The sequence below is a fragment of the Adelges cooleyi genome, unplaced genomic scaffold (assembly GCF_023614345.1).
Source record: "Adelges cooleyi isolate 19-005CV unplaced genomic scaffold, UGA_ACOO_1.1 ACOO_flye_CR_arks_rails_tigmint_CR_PRNA_23, whole genome shotgun sequence".
Taxonomy (NCBI): domain Eukaryota; kingdom Metazoa; phylum Arthropoda; class Insecta; order Hemiptera; family Adelgidae; genus Adelges; species Adelges cooleyi.
Window position 1 is genome coordinate 18,121,449 of NW_026095893.1, and position 13,369 is coordinate 18,134,817.

Here is a 13,369-nt window from a genome sequence, read left to right on the forward strand (position 1 = left end):
TATGTAATTGTATTGTGAGTTTTTTTTGTTCTTATAATTAAATAACACCACCAGCACGGCTAACTTTTCTTTAGAAACACTTTCGAGGAAATAAAATACAATTTATACGTTTTAATAGTAGAGAGATCTCCCAATAGATTATGTCTTAACAGCCGTCAGTCTTTATGGACTGAAAACGAAATGTGGAGCCCTAAATGTTTTTTACTGAAAATATATTATGCGCAACGTTTTTTTTTATACAGGGTGTTCCAGCATGAAAGGCAAGTAATAGGTGATTAAACATCTGGGGGACCCCCAAATAAGTCCCTCGTTTAAATTTTTCGATAAGTCAAAAATTGAAGGTTTCGATAGTTAAGGAAAAAAATAATGACTTTTAAAAAAAAAAAATTATCCCCTATTTATCAGCGCAAAAAGATCACCTTAAAAGAGGGGTCACATAATTTTCAGTCGCTTTTGGTCTCTAACTCAAAAAATGATAAGAGAAAAATGATTAGAGACCAGAAATAAATGATAACTGATAAAAGATAAATGCTAAGACATAATTGATGAGAGATAAAAGAAAAGAGATAGTTGGTAAGAGATGAATTATGAGAGATTAGAGATAAATGATAAGAGATAGGTGCTAAATGATAAGATATTAGAGATAAATAATTAGAAACAAGAGATAAGAAATAAATAATAAGATATTATTGATAAGAGATAAATGATTAGAGACTAGAGGTAAGAAAAAAATGACAAGATGAGTGATAAGAGAAGAGTTAGGGGCTGAAAAAGACTGAAAATGATGTGACCCCTCTTTTAATGTGAGCTTTTTGCACTAAATAACAGGGAATAGTTTTTTTTATTTTTAAGTCATTATTTTTTTTACTTAACTGTCGAAATCTTCAATTTTTGACTTATCGAAAAAATGAAAACGGGGGGCTTATTTGGGGGTTCCTCAGATGTCCAATCAACTATTACTTACCTTTTATGCTGAAACACTCTGTATAAACAGAGTGTTTATACTCTGTATAAATGTTGATTCAATTTTTCAAAAAAACGAGGAAAAATTTGGCATTTATGTACTTGTACTATGAATTTGATAGTGTTTATTTGTAGTGTGAAATTGAAATTGTCTTATGTATATGTTTATTGAATAGTATGCTGTGTCATTTGGCAACCCGCATAGTGGGCAGCTCACTTTATGTTGTAATTAAATAAAAGTTGTTTTTCTCATTTTATCAAACAACCAACAAACTCATCGACAACTTTTAATTATTGTTACAATACAATTGTTAGAGAAACGGATAAAATAAGAAAAATCATTTTCAATCAAAATCCACAAAGAACATCAAAACGAAGTGCCTATAAATGTGTTTATGTAGCATACCGTATTATTGGAATAAAGACAAACCAACTATAAGAACAAACTGTCAAAAAGAGCAAAACATAATTTTAAAAGCGAATGGTTTTCATGTTGAAATAAAAAAAGTTTTTGTGCTTAAAATACAGTTTCATCGACTGTTTCTATTTGTGATGTACGACACGGTCATTTTTACAACACATTTATCCGGTCATCGAGTCAAGTACTTTGTATTCCGGACATTTCCGGTATTAGGTATGGTTTATAATTAATAACCCTCGTTGGTTTTGGTTTCCGCGAATTCGGGACATCTGCCGAATAAAGGTTGCTTCGTTACTTTCTGTCCGCCTCTCTTGGCATATTATGCAAATTGCCTTAATGAGTAAAACGTTTTTGTTTACAACGATACAGCGGGTAAGCTATAGCCAAATTATTGAAATATCTAATGGAAAAGCAATTATCATTCGGCTACAACAAAAAAACACACTGCACTTCAATAAACAGAGCACTAAAAGTACAAAACATATTAGGAAAAATGCTTGGAGAGGTAAAGAAGCCAGTACCTAATGCTCGGTAGCAAATGAGGAAAATAGAGTAAACAAGTACGTTGAATTACACTGTATACTTGCAACCCCAGAGAGCGTATAGCACTGTGTAGAACTGAAGCGAGGCCAGTATAATTATCGCGTATGACAGTGTTGATGAGCAATAAAATGAAATTTTTTTTTTTATTTACCTTTTTTAGGTGTAGTTTTCAGAGTCAACGTTGGGCCAGGTCGCGGGCTATGCAGTCAAACATTTTCAAACAGCAATTCCACGCATAGTTGAATATTTAAAATTTTCCAAAATCCGTTTATTGTTCTATTAAAATATATTCGGCCAATCATTATTATCCGATCGGTTCTGTTGTTTTTTTGTATTAAAACTGTTCGCTTTCAACGCTCGACTACCATTTTGCCATAGCCATTAAAAAAGAGGCATTCGCTTGCAAAAAAAAAAAAAATCAAGTTTTCATAGTATTATGCAAAAACTTTTTTTAACGTGGAAAATTCCTTTCCGCGAAACAATGCACGTTTATTTTGTAATATAATATATTCGACCGAACCGAGTGCATTACAGAACTTTAGTTTTTCAATATACATATACTCTGGATATTTGTTTAATACACTTTGGCGGTATTGTATAGAGATTTAAAGGAAATCTAGAAAATATAAAACTGACAAAACTATGGCAAGTATTGATTGTGCCGGACTCGGTCTTTAAATAATAATATCGACCTAAACATTCACAGCGACAGACAAGAGATAGTATTACACAATGTTAATACCGGATTAAACCCATTTTTGATAAATTATTATAACCACAAAATAATCGGTTTAATCGTCCCGATCACTTTAATGTCACACTCCTACTCAATTTTTCAACCGTTTCTTTCCCTCTAACCACAATATTTTTGATATTATACTTTATTTTTGTACAAAAAAAAACCCAACCGGATTTTGGTTGCAATAATTATAAATTGACAAATATCGTAAAATTCCTATTTTACGGCCAACTTACTTTCCAATCTTTTTATTAAAAAACGATTGTAATATAATACACCGGAAAACAATTGCCAACGAGATTGTTAAGAAATACAATTCATAATAGACTACCAGTTGGAGTAAAAAAGGGCAAAAAAATAAAAAAATACTGTACAAAATCTTGACAATCCGAGTGGTTAAGTATAGTATGATGAAAAGTTGTAGTTTTTTTTTTTTGTTTATTATTAAAACAACAATTTCTTTTATTATTACTTTTTATCGTTTCTCCGAAGTCGTTTAGTATTGTTTCGGTAGTCGAAACGAGATGTGATAGCTTTGAGTATAAGTACGGAAAAACTTACCAGTTATATTATGTCTTGCCCTTAACGAGAAACCGCATTTATTATACAGGGTGTCCCATTTTAAAATACTAATCGACGTTAAAAAAATTTAAAAATATGGTCTAAAATTTAAAATGGCCGACTTACGGTCAAAAACATGTTTTTTTTTTAAACGAAAACCATGTATTTTTTGGTAACCAAATAAATGTTCTTATTAAAACCAACAACTTTTGTAGGAAAAATGTATTTCGGTAAAACCCATAATTTGTAAATTAAGTCTCTTTAGCTTTTTTAGTTTTGATGCATTTTATTTTGATGCATATGGTAACCTTGGTATGTGTGGTAACAATAGTTTTTGTCTTTGTGATACACAGAAAAGAGGATAACGTTAACGATAAAGATAATGATAATGTCATGTTAAGGTTAGGTTAGGTGCGAGGTTAGGTAAGGAAATGATAAACATACCACGGTTACCACACATACCAAGTTACCACACAAACTATGGTTACCACACATGGCACGGTTACCATATGCATTAAAATAAAATAACAAAACTAAAAATAGCTAAAGAGACTTAATTTACAAATTATGGGTTTTACCAAAAACATTTTCCTACAAAAGTTGTTAGTTTTGATAAGAACATTTGTTTGGTTAATAAAAAATACATGGTTTCCGTTTAACAAAAACATGTTTTTGACCGTAAGTCGGTCATCATTTTTAATTTTAGACCACATTTTAAAAATGTTTTTAACGTTCCCCTTTGTACTCTAAAAATCTCTAATAAATAACTTTTTGATATAATTATTATTTTTGGAGAAAAATCGATTAGTATTTTATAATGGGACACCCTGTATACTATATACGTCTTACGTTTCCTATTAATAATAATAACATTTCCTGTTATTATTATTATTTTTTTAATGTTTTTTTGACATTTTCAAATAAATCTTACATTGTACAATGTTCCATGAATTTGTAGTCTCGAGCGTGCCACAAAAAAACTGAATGTAATTCGATTTTCCATGAACTGCAACTTTCAATGTAATTTTTATCAACTGTCGCCTATCCATTAGGACGTTTTTTTTTTAGATGTGTACTTGCGTTTTAGACTAACTTGGGCTTTCATAAAACAAAATGCCGGTTTATGTATACTTCAAAATGAACGCAAACTCAGTGTTCGTTTAAAACGTGTAACAAAATAACGATTGAAGGGGATAAAACTGTTTTAATTCCAATTTTGAAGCACAAAGGAAATGATTAACACAAAAAGCCATATAATCAATTGCACAATTGCACAATGTAATTTGGAAACGAAACGTGGATAAAGATAAGAAGTTAAACAGGGATATCCGAAAAGTCAATTTGGATTTATGCCAGGCACAACAATAACGGGCCAATGTTTTGTGCAATACCTTTGGAAAAATATAAGGAAACTGGCATAATTTAATGTATTTTTTTTATATATTATATTGTTATGAATTATACATTTTGCAATTGAATGAAGAGTATTTGTCAAGTTATAATTTGTTTACTCGAAATATATTTAATTTAGGATGAAAGTAAAAAGTGGTCTAAATTTGAAGCTCTTTTGTCTTTTCCACTTGGAAAGATGATATCTTTTACAACATGGTCCTTTTCAAATTGATACATATATATATTCGAGAAAAAAAAATATATATTTTGGGTTAGTTTAATAGATAGGCAACAGTATAATTATATACTTTTTTGGAGTCTAAAGCTATTATTGCAAAAAGGGATTTAAACGAATAACTAACTGTTTAGTAGTTAATTACACCAAATACTTATTTTTTTTTTTTATATATTTAATTATCAATTAAAAATAGTATAAGTAATTTAAAATCTGGCCATATCTAGTGCTGGTAACGTAATGGGAAAGAAGACAACTTTTACATTATTATTGTGATTTACTAAACCTGTAACGACCCTTGTTATTAGTACCTACAATATTGTACAAAAATAACAAAACCAAAATTGGCCTTAAAAAAATTATATATATATTTAAATGATCTGTTTGACGAATTTTGAATGAATTTAATACAGCGATTGTTTATTGTTGTTTGGATTTGTTAAAATTAATTAAAAAATAGGTAAGAAATATTAAAGCAGGGGCATAAAACTATAAGACGTGGAGATGGAAAGAATTAGGTAAATGTTTTCATGTAATTTATTTTAAGTATTTTTTGAAATACTATTTCAAGTACTGTACTTGGGCTGAACGACCCAATTCCTATGATATAAGATGAACTCATCAAAAACTTACTACAACGTTAACTAATCAAAGATGCAAGCATTATTTTTTTTACTCGGATATTACATGCAATTACTATTCTACAGAGACAAGACATGGCAGATACCACCTTTGAATATTTTATTATTTTTAAAGTTTTCGCCGAATGGCAACGAACGGGGATAAAAATAAATGAGGGAATTTTTTTTTAAATTTAATTCTCAACAATTTTCATTATATGAATTATGTCTGAGCCGTTGAAGCGCAAAAAATTGTCTAAACATTTTGTAATGTAAGATACTTTTTAACGTGGATTTTTTTTGTATTGTACTTCATTATATTAAGTTTATTTTTAGACTTCTAGAATATACTTAGGTAGTTTATTTAAATTTAAATTTATTAAATAAACTTTTATGGCTCGGAAATTTCATAATTTAAATAAATATTCTACTTATTTATATTTTTAGTGTAATTTTCCTCACAAGCTTTCAACACATATTTCGATAATAAACAAAGAAAAGTGGTTATAGAGTATCTTTATAAATTACCTACAGAATTCGGATCCGGAAAGAAAAAAAAATTCATGGTTTTTCCATTAGACATAACGTGTGCTCTATACACGTGTACAGCAAAAATCATTTTTGTATTATGTTTAAAAGTCGCACCTCGTTTTTAAATATAAACTCTTGGAAATAGTATAAAATAAAAAAACATAATTATCAATAAGATACTGAAAATTCTACACAGCTAATAATAATAAATTTATTTAATTAAAACAAAATCTTTAAAATACTGTCTAAAAAGTTAAATATTTCCAAATATTGTTTTAAACTATTCTGTAAAAAAAAAATTGTACTTCAACGTTTCAAAATAAATTGTTGTTACGTCAGAAAACTTTTATATTAAATATGCACTATGAATATTTTTTTCTCCTTTTTTTATTGCATTTTGCCAAAGAAATTATAAACAATATATTATACAGTATACAGGGTTACAGTATTATTCAAATGATATATATTATTAGAAATATATTTTGACTCTTTTTCAATCAAACTGTTTAAACGATAAGGTTTTTTATGGCTTTAGTATAAAAATGAATTAGAGTTATGATATTTATATACTCTGCAATATGGGTACTTTAGACCGAAATAAAAGGATTAAAGCAGTACAATATTGTTTGACTTATCAATCGTTTTTAAAGTTTTAATCCTACTCAAATAACTCTCTGATCACCGTGACGCTATACAGATTACTTTTGGATTTAAATAAAAGTCTTCATTTACTGTTTGCATATTAATCAATCACTCTAATGGATAAACTCGCAATAAACTGGCTATAAAAATAAAATACTTATATTATTGCTTAATTAATATAATAATAATATATATTTCACCATTCAAATTATAATAATATGTATATTATTTTCTGATTACTCTGTCTCAACTGCCGGATATTTTATTAGTGCCTAGATCAATCTTAATGAAACGGATTTAGAGTTTAGATCCACTTTTTGTTGAACACATATTTTTCAAAAAATAAATAGGTTAAAACGGACATTCTAAACGTTTGTATCTATATGATTTCATCTGGTGGATAAAGGTTACATAGTCGGTTGGCAACTATCCCAATGCTGACCAAACAAGTTTACAAGACACAAGGGTGGCCGAAGGAGTGTTTTTTTTTTTGTTTGTTTCCCAAGACACTCGCCTGACAGTATTATACACTTTTAACAGTACTATTTATCCGCAGAAATGGGCTACCTTAACCTTAATTAAGTATCGCATAATCGCTGAAAACGATACCATATTTTTAATGATTCCATAATATGGAATAACATGTTATATAACATTGGTTGCAAAACGACCGATGTGGTTCATTAAAGATAATGACTTGATTGTCACAAGCTCTGATAAATTGCCAATTACAATATTATGTATTTGACGGTATAGAGGTCAAAAAAGTTTTCAACCAAAAGCACAACTAATGTGCAAATTTTTTTTTATGCAAAAGTAACAACCTAGGGTTTATCGGCCATCAAGTTATAATGTCCTACCTGGCTTTGGAACACAATTAGTGTAATCCAAAAGAACATAACAAAAGATAAACATTTGCTCATTTCAAACCCCATTTTTTGTTCTACGAAAATGTCAAAGGCATATTATTATTACATCAACGCTGCTTGAAAAATCTGTTTTGATAAATTATTATAATATTGTCGAATCAATCAATTTGCACTTTTTTTTTTTTTTAGTTCTTTCTCTTATATTTTATCGGTTTGACTTTTTCAAAATAATGTTCATATTTATTGCTACAACAGAAATTATACACTCAACCCTAAACAATGACAATATGTTTTCATATTTTATTTTTTCCATGTCTGGCACTGCTGTTGTATAATAATTCAAAACCAAAAAATATCGTCAACCCTCTTTTCTCAAAGGGTTAAAAATAAATAAATGTATTCTTTATTTCATTTTTCGCATTCAGTTTATATAATATTGTTTAACCACTTTACCCTCAATCCCACTGTGTTGTGGCTGCTGAGAAATATATATATATATATATATATTTTTTAAATGTAAGAAAACAATTTTGTAGTCATGTAAAAATGTTAAAAAATATATAATTTATCCAAAATTTGTAACAAGTCGAATGTTGTGTAATTTTTGTACGTTTATATTATTTTCCATACGTTTTACTAAACAATACGATTTGGGTTGTGAATGGCGTTCTCAAAATAACACGATTACCGATTAAATCAATATCATGCTGTTAGCTGTTCCCACAAATTGGATCAAATTTCAATAAGCCCCGGGATAACAATAATTTATCCCGGAAAGTCTTGGGGACCCTCAGGTAGCAGCAGACCTTTTTAGCGCCAAACTGACGTGCGTGCCGAGCTATTATAATTAAACAAATTTATTACAATAAGGTCAAAAACGCTTAATATAAAACATTAAGCACTCTCACACTGGCGTACCTACGTATTATTATAAATGATTATTATTACCTTTGCGGGGCGGTATATTCACATTATTTAAAATGTCTTTATCCGAAAGAGACACACCTTGTTGTCTGGAGGAGAGTCGAATGTCATTTTAGTTATTAACAAAACAATATCACATATTAATATTGAACTGTGTTTCTTCATCGAATCCCCGTTCTTGTTTTAGCATGTATTGTGTATGATGGTTGGACTTCAATTCTAAATATTGAACTGAACGCAGACATTTTAAAAGTTGGTTAGAGGTCTTTTGCACTAGATTTTTTAATAAAACTAATGATGATCCGCTATTGCCTCGGTTTATTTCCACCTAATTGACTTTAACGGTGCGATTGATATTATTTAATTACTTATTTTATACGGCCATCGCACCTACTGCGTGTACAGCACGTGCCGTACTCCTATGGGATTCTATATATTCAATCAGAGACCAATAATTGTTATAAGATCACCCTCCATGATAATTATGGATCACCCTTTAGGTATGAACGGGGTTGATGATTGATGAAAGACAAAGAGGAATTTGGGTTTTTTACATTTTCATATGAATTAATTTTTGATCTATTGCGTTCGACATTGAGAGGGTTTTTTTTTATTAATTCAAGTCCAGGCTGTTTTAGATAGCTTACAATAAACAAAAATGTGTGACGCACATAACCGATTCGATATTTATATATTTACAAAAAAAAAAGAAACCTACTGGTTATTTATATATATATTTATATGAAAAGTTATAGGCTTTGACAAAGGATAGCAGAATATACAAATAACGTTTTGTTCAGAATTATTCAAAGAGTAATCAGCTGCGAGAGTAACTTTGTAAGCATTTAGAAAATTATTTATGTAATTACACTAATATACAAACGTAACGTTTTAGAACATACCTATATTCGACGATCCGGTTTTCGGATTTACGGTTTATATTGTGATACATATACATTTCCTATATTTTGTTAAATTTTCATTTTCTGGCAGCAATTTTGACAGGTATGAACTTTTGGGTATGACGTACGTGCTCGACAGACTCCAAGCTATAACACCGTCAAAACTTCAGCTCAAACTAAGTAGTAGGAAAAAAGTTATACGTTGATTTGTGCACAAGTGTCGAAATCCTACGTTAAATCCCATTTAAACTTCAACCCTTGTTAAACGGGGCACGGGTTAAAATTAATATTTTTCAAATTTATCTATTTTTTTGATCTTATTTTTTATTGTATTTAGAAATTAGTAGGCATTTTATATAGGCTTATGTACACGATAAAAGGTATGTTGGCGAATGGTGACAACAACTAGAAATCTTTTACACGAAACAAACACTGAAGTGAGTATAAAAATCCCGGCGACAGCTATAAGACGTTAAGGTGGACTAATACTTGATGGCGAGGAAAAGTGTTTGGTGTCATAAGCACTATTATCCAAGACACCAAAAACTGTCTGTGATTTAAAAAGCTTGGTAAACATTTTGCGTTTTCGGTATCTCTTAAACATTCAACCCTGTCGAGTGTAGTTTGACATGTTTGGCGTTCTTTGTTTTTCATTATTTCAGTCCTCGTAACGCAGTTGTGTACTTAACTTTTATTGTCCACGATTTATATAATTTATTACTAACGAAATAACCGGACCGAACTCATTAATAAAGACCGATTTTAACTATTATAGCGTTTGTTGATTATATTTAACTTGCAATAACAATACACGAGCCCCGTTTGTTCTAAATTAAACCCGAACAAAAAGTATATTTCCACATGATGAAAAAAACAGTTATCAAATTCACTCGAATTGTTCCAAAACAATGTACAAGTAAATATTGTTGTTTTCAACAGTTCCGTCTTATACTTAATTTAAACTTCGGTAAAACTATCAACTAGAGCGCAAACTATTGGTAAAATGTAAAACCTCATTAAGAAAACCCCATAAACCAGTCTTATGGCAACACAGCGTTTAAGTAACCGCCCGTGTGTAATTGTGAAAATCATCCGAACTGGTCTAGTCGATTTGAATTTATGGGAACAACGTCTGACACTTTATATTATCTTTCGCCGTTGTCTTGGTAATCTTTTTTCACTTAACCTTCGCGAATTTACTAAAATCCATTAAGCAGTTGTCTCCGAGCTGTCTTGCACTGTACGAGAGAGTTTTTTTGTTTTTGTTTTGTTTGTCCAAGTCCAATCAAGAGATTAGCTTTCAGACGAACTGGCCCCGTGCACGTTAAATAAACGATTTTCTTTTAACACGGTCCTTTTTTTTATTCGGGTTTCTAATCAAGCCCCGCGCAAAACGTTTAATGAATTCAACCGGCACACACACACACATGTGGCCTGTCCGAAGTGAAGACGGTTTGAAGTAAACCAGAGTTTTGTCGCTGCCCGGGGTCCTTTTAAGTGTTTACAGTACTGATGACGTTTACACACAATTAAATTCGCGGTTTTTTATCCACAGGAATGATGAGAACTGAAAAGTGATCATGTACATTTTTGGGCGGTACGATTTACGAATATAGACGTGCTACATAAACATGACTTGCTACACTTCGGCGGTTAAAAAACAATATGGTGCATCCACCACCATAAAAAAAAGGCTCTATTAAAGGTTTTCACATAGGTGTTTACATATTATATTTTAACGGCTTGCGCACGAGTCCGCAACACCACGGGATACGTTTTTATGTATCCCACAAGGTGGCTAGTAAACATATCAAGTGTCTGGCTAATATTTTAGTGTTTTCACGATATCTGACCCGAAACAGTTTATAGAGAATTTGGCCCCTTAAATTATCGAATTAAATATTCATTTCTATTTTGAACGTTGTCAATACAACATACATGCCGCCCCCACCCCATTCCCAACACCAACCCTCATCTCCGATCTCCTATCTCCTATATCCTATCACGTAAATGTAACGTCCCCATCCCCATTCCCACCCTCATAAGAAGGACATATAAGGATACAGAAGGATAAATTTTCGATGACTGTGTCGATTTTTCCGATTGTGTTCAAAAGTAAAAACCATATCTCTTATCTCTTATCTCTCTTATCTTATCAGATAAATCAACTGATTTTTTTTCGTTATGATAACCGGTGTCGGTTTTCCGTGTGTATGCCAAAGCAAAGACATATCTCTTATCTCTTTCCCTTATCTCTTATCTCTCTTATCTAAACAGATAAATCAGCTGTTTTTTTTTCGTTATGATAACCGGTGTCATTTTTCCGTGTATGTGTGTGTGCCAAAGCAAAGACATAAAAATGTCAAAAACATATTATTGTAAAAAAACAACACCTTCTCGGCCCGGCATCGTAGCTTGAACATGGTAAAACATAATATCGGCGATTTGTACTTAACATTCAAAATAACAATGTAAGCTACTTTAGGATATAAATGTCGTTACGATTCGCGCTCAGCCGGACATAGTTCAATTCCCCGAAGAAATTATTTTATCGAACAGTAACTGAACTTGTTGTTCCCAGAACAAAAGACTTACAAAACTAAATCCAGAAAAACGCTGTACTCCGAAATATATTATTCGTGAACAATTTCTCACAATTTCTTTTTGTCCGTTCGAAACAAAATATATTATAGGATTTCATATAGCTTTTGGGCCAATAAAAAACCCTTCGGATACGATTATTGTAGACTTGCGACACGAAGAAATCACACCACCATCTTAGAAGATACATGGGCCTACGCAGGAAACACCTTAAGCATAAAAAGTGGTAAACGACCATACGTCTTAATTACCAAAGTGCTGTGGTGACAGTATTTGCTTCTTTTCTTTACCGGCCAAGTTGTCGGATAACATGACCGCTAGGCTATCCTCGGCGTACACAAACCCTAGACAATATTGATCGGACTTGGTTTGTTTTATACACTATTTGTTCGACGGATAAAAGGGTTGAAGTCCCGTCTAGCGGCTATGTGGGCTCGAGATGGCAACGCAAACGAATGTTCACTTGTGCAAAGACGTTCGAATATTATATTTCTTTCCGTTTTATAACGTTTGATTTTTGATATTTTTATGGGGGAAAAAAATCTACCCGTAGAGATAATATTATATTGATTGAATTTCAGCTTGTAAAAAGTTCGCCCTGCCGACTACAAGTTTTTACCTACTAGAAAATAAAAATAATCTCAATCGTAAAATCTCCGCACCGCGGAAAAAGGTAAAACCATATACCTGACAGATACAAAAGTAATATAGTACTCATATTAGAGTTAAAAAAAAACCGATAGTTTTTTTCTATGCCTTAGCTTGTATTCTTTGTGGAACTTGTAAGATCACCCGAGTGGATTAGAGTTGTGTTACAACAAACACTACATAATAGAATATTATCAAAATATTATGGAAAGTATACAAAAGGAAAAATGGCTTTGGCTAAAATATACAAAATGATGTCTAAATTAGCGCGGTGATCCGTTAAGATAATAAGAACCCGTTGGCTGCATTTTAATGGTATCCATGTAGGACCTTTCATTAGATATTATATATTATGAGAAAAGCTTTATGCAAATGTCCTAACTAGGTCAAAATGAACCGTACAATTGAATTGAATATTCATAACGATTCAGTCGATTTCGTTTTATTGTAATATAAAACGAAACAAGATTAAAAAAGTATTGGAGGTATAGCCTTTTATTTTTAAAAGTATTTCAACTATAATAATATTTTGTGACAATAAAATATACATCATACAAAGTCTTCAATTAATTAATTAATATATTAATAAAACATTATCAAAAAAGGAAAAAAAACTTTAACTTTTCAATAAGGGCAATAAGGGTAATTTTACCAACGTTTCGACTGGATTGAAATGTAATTGGAGATAGGTATATGCACTCTAACGAGGATTGTGCACGGATGGAGTGCTGTGCATAATGGCTGTGATTATATTATGAATAACGGATGAGGGTTTATA

General features: G+C 31.0%; 1 protein-coding gene across 2 annotated transcripts in view; it reads left to right on the top strand.

Moving 5' to 3' along the window:
• LOC126836178 (neuronal growth regulator 1-like) overlaps window positions 1–13,369 on the top strand; it is a 109,725-nt gene that overhangs the window by 68,674 nt on the left and 27,682 nt on the right. The window lies entirely within an intron of this gene.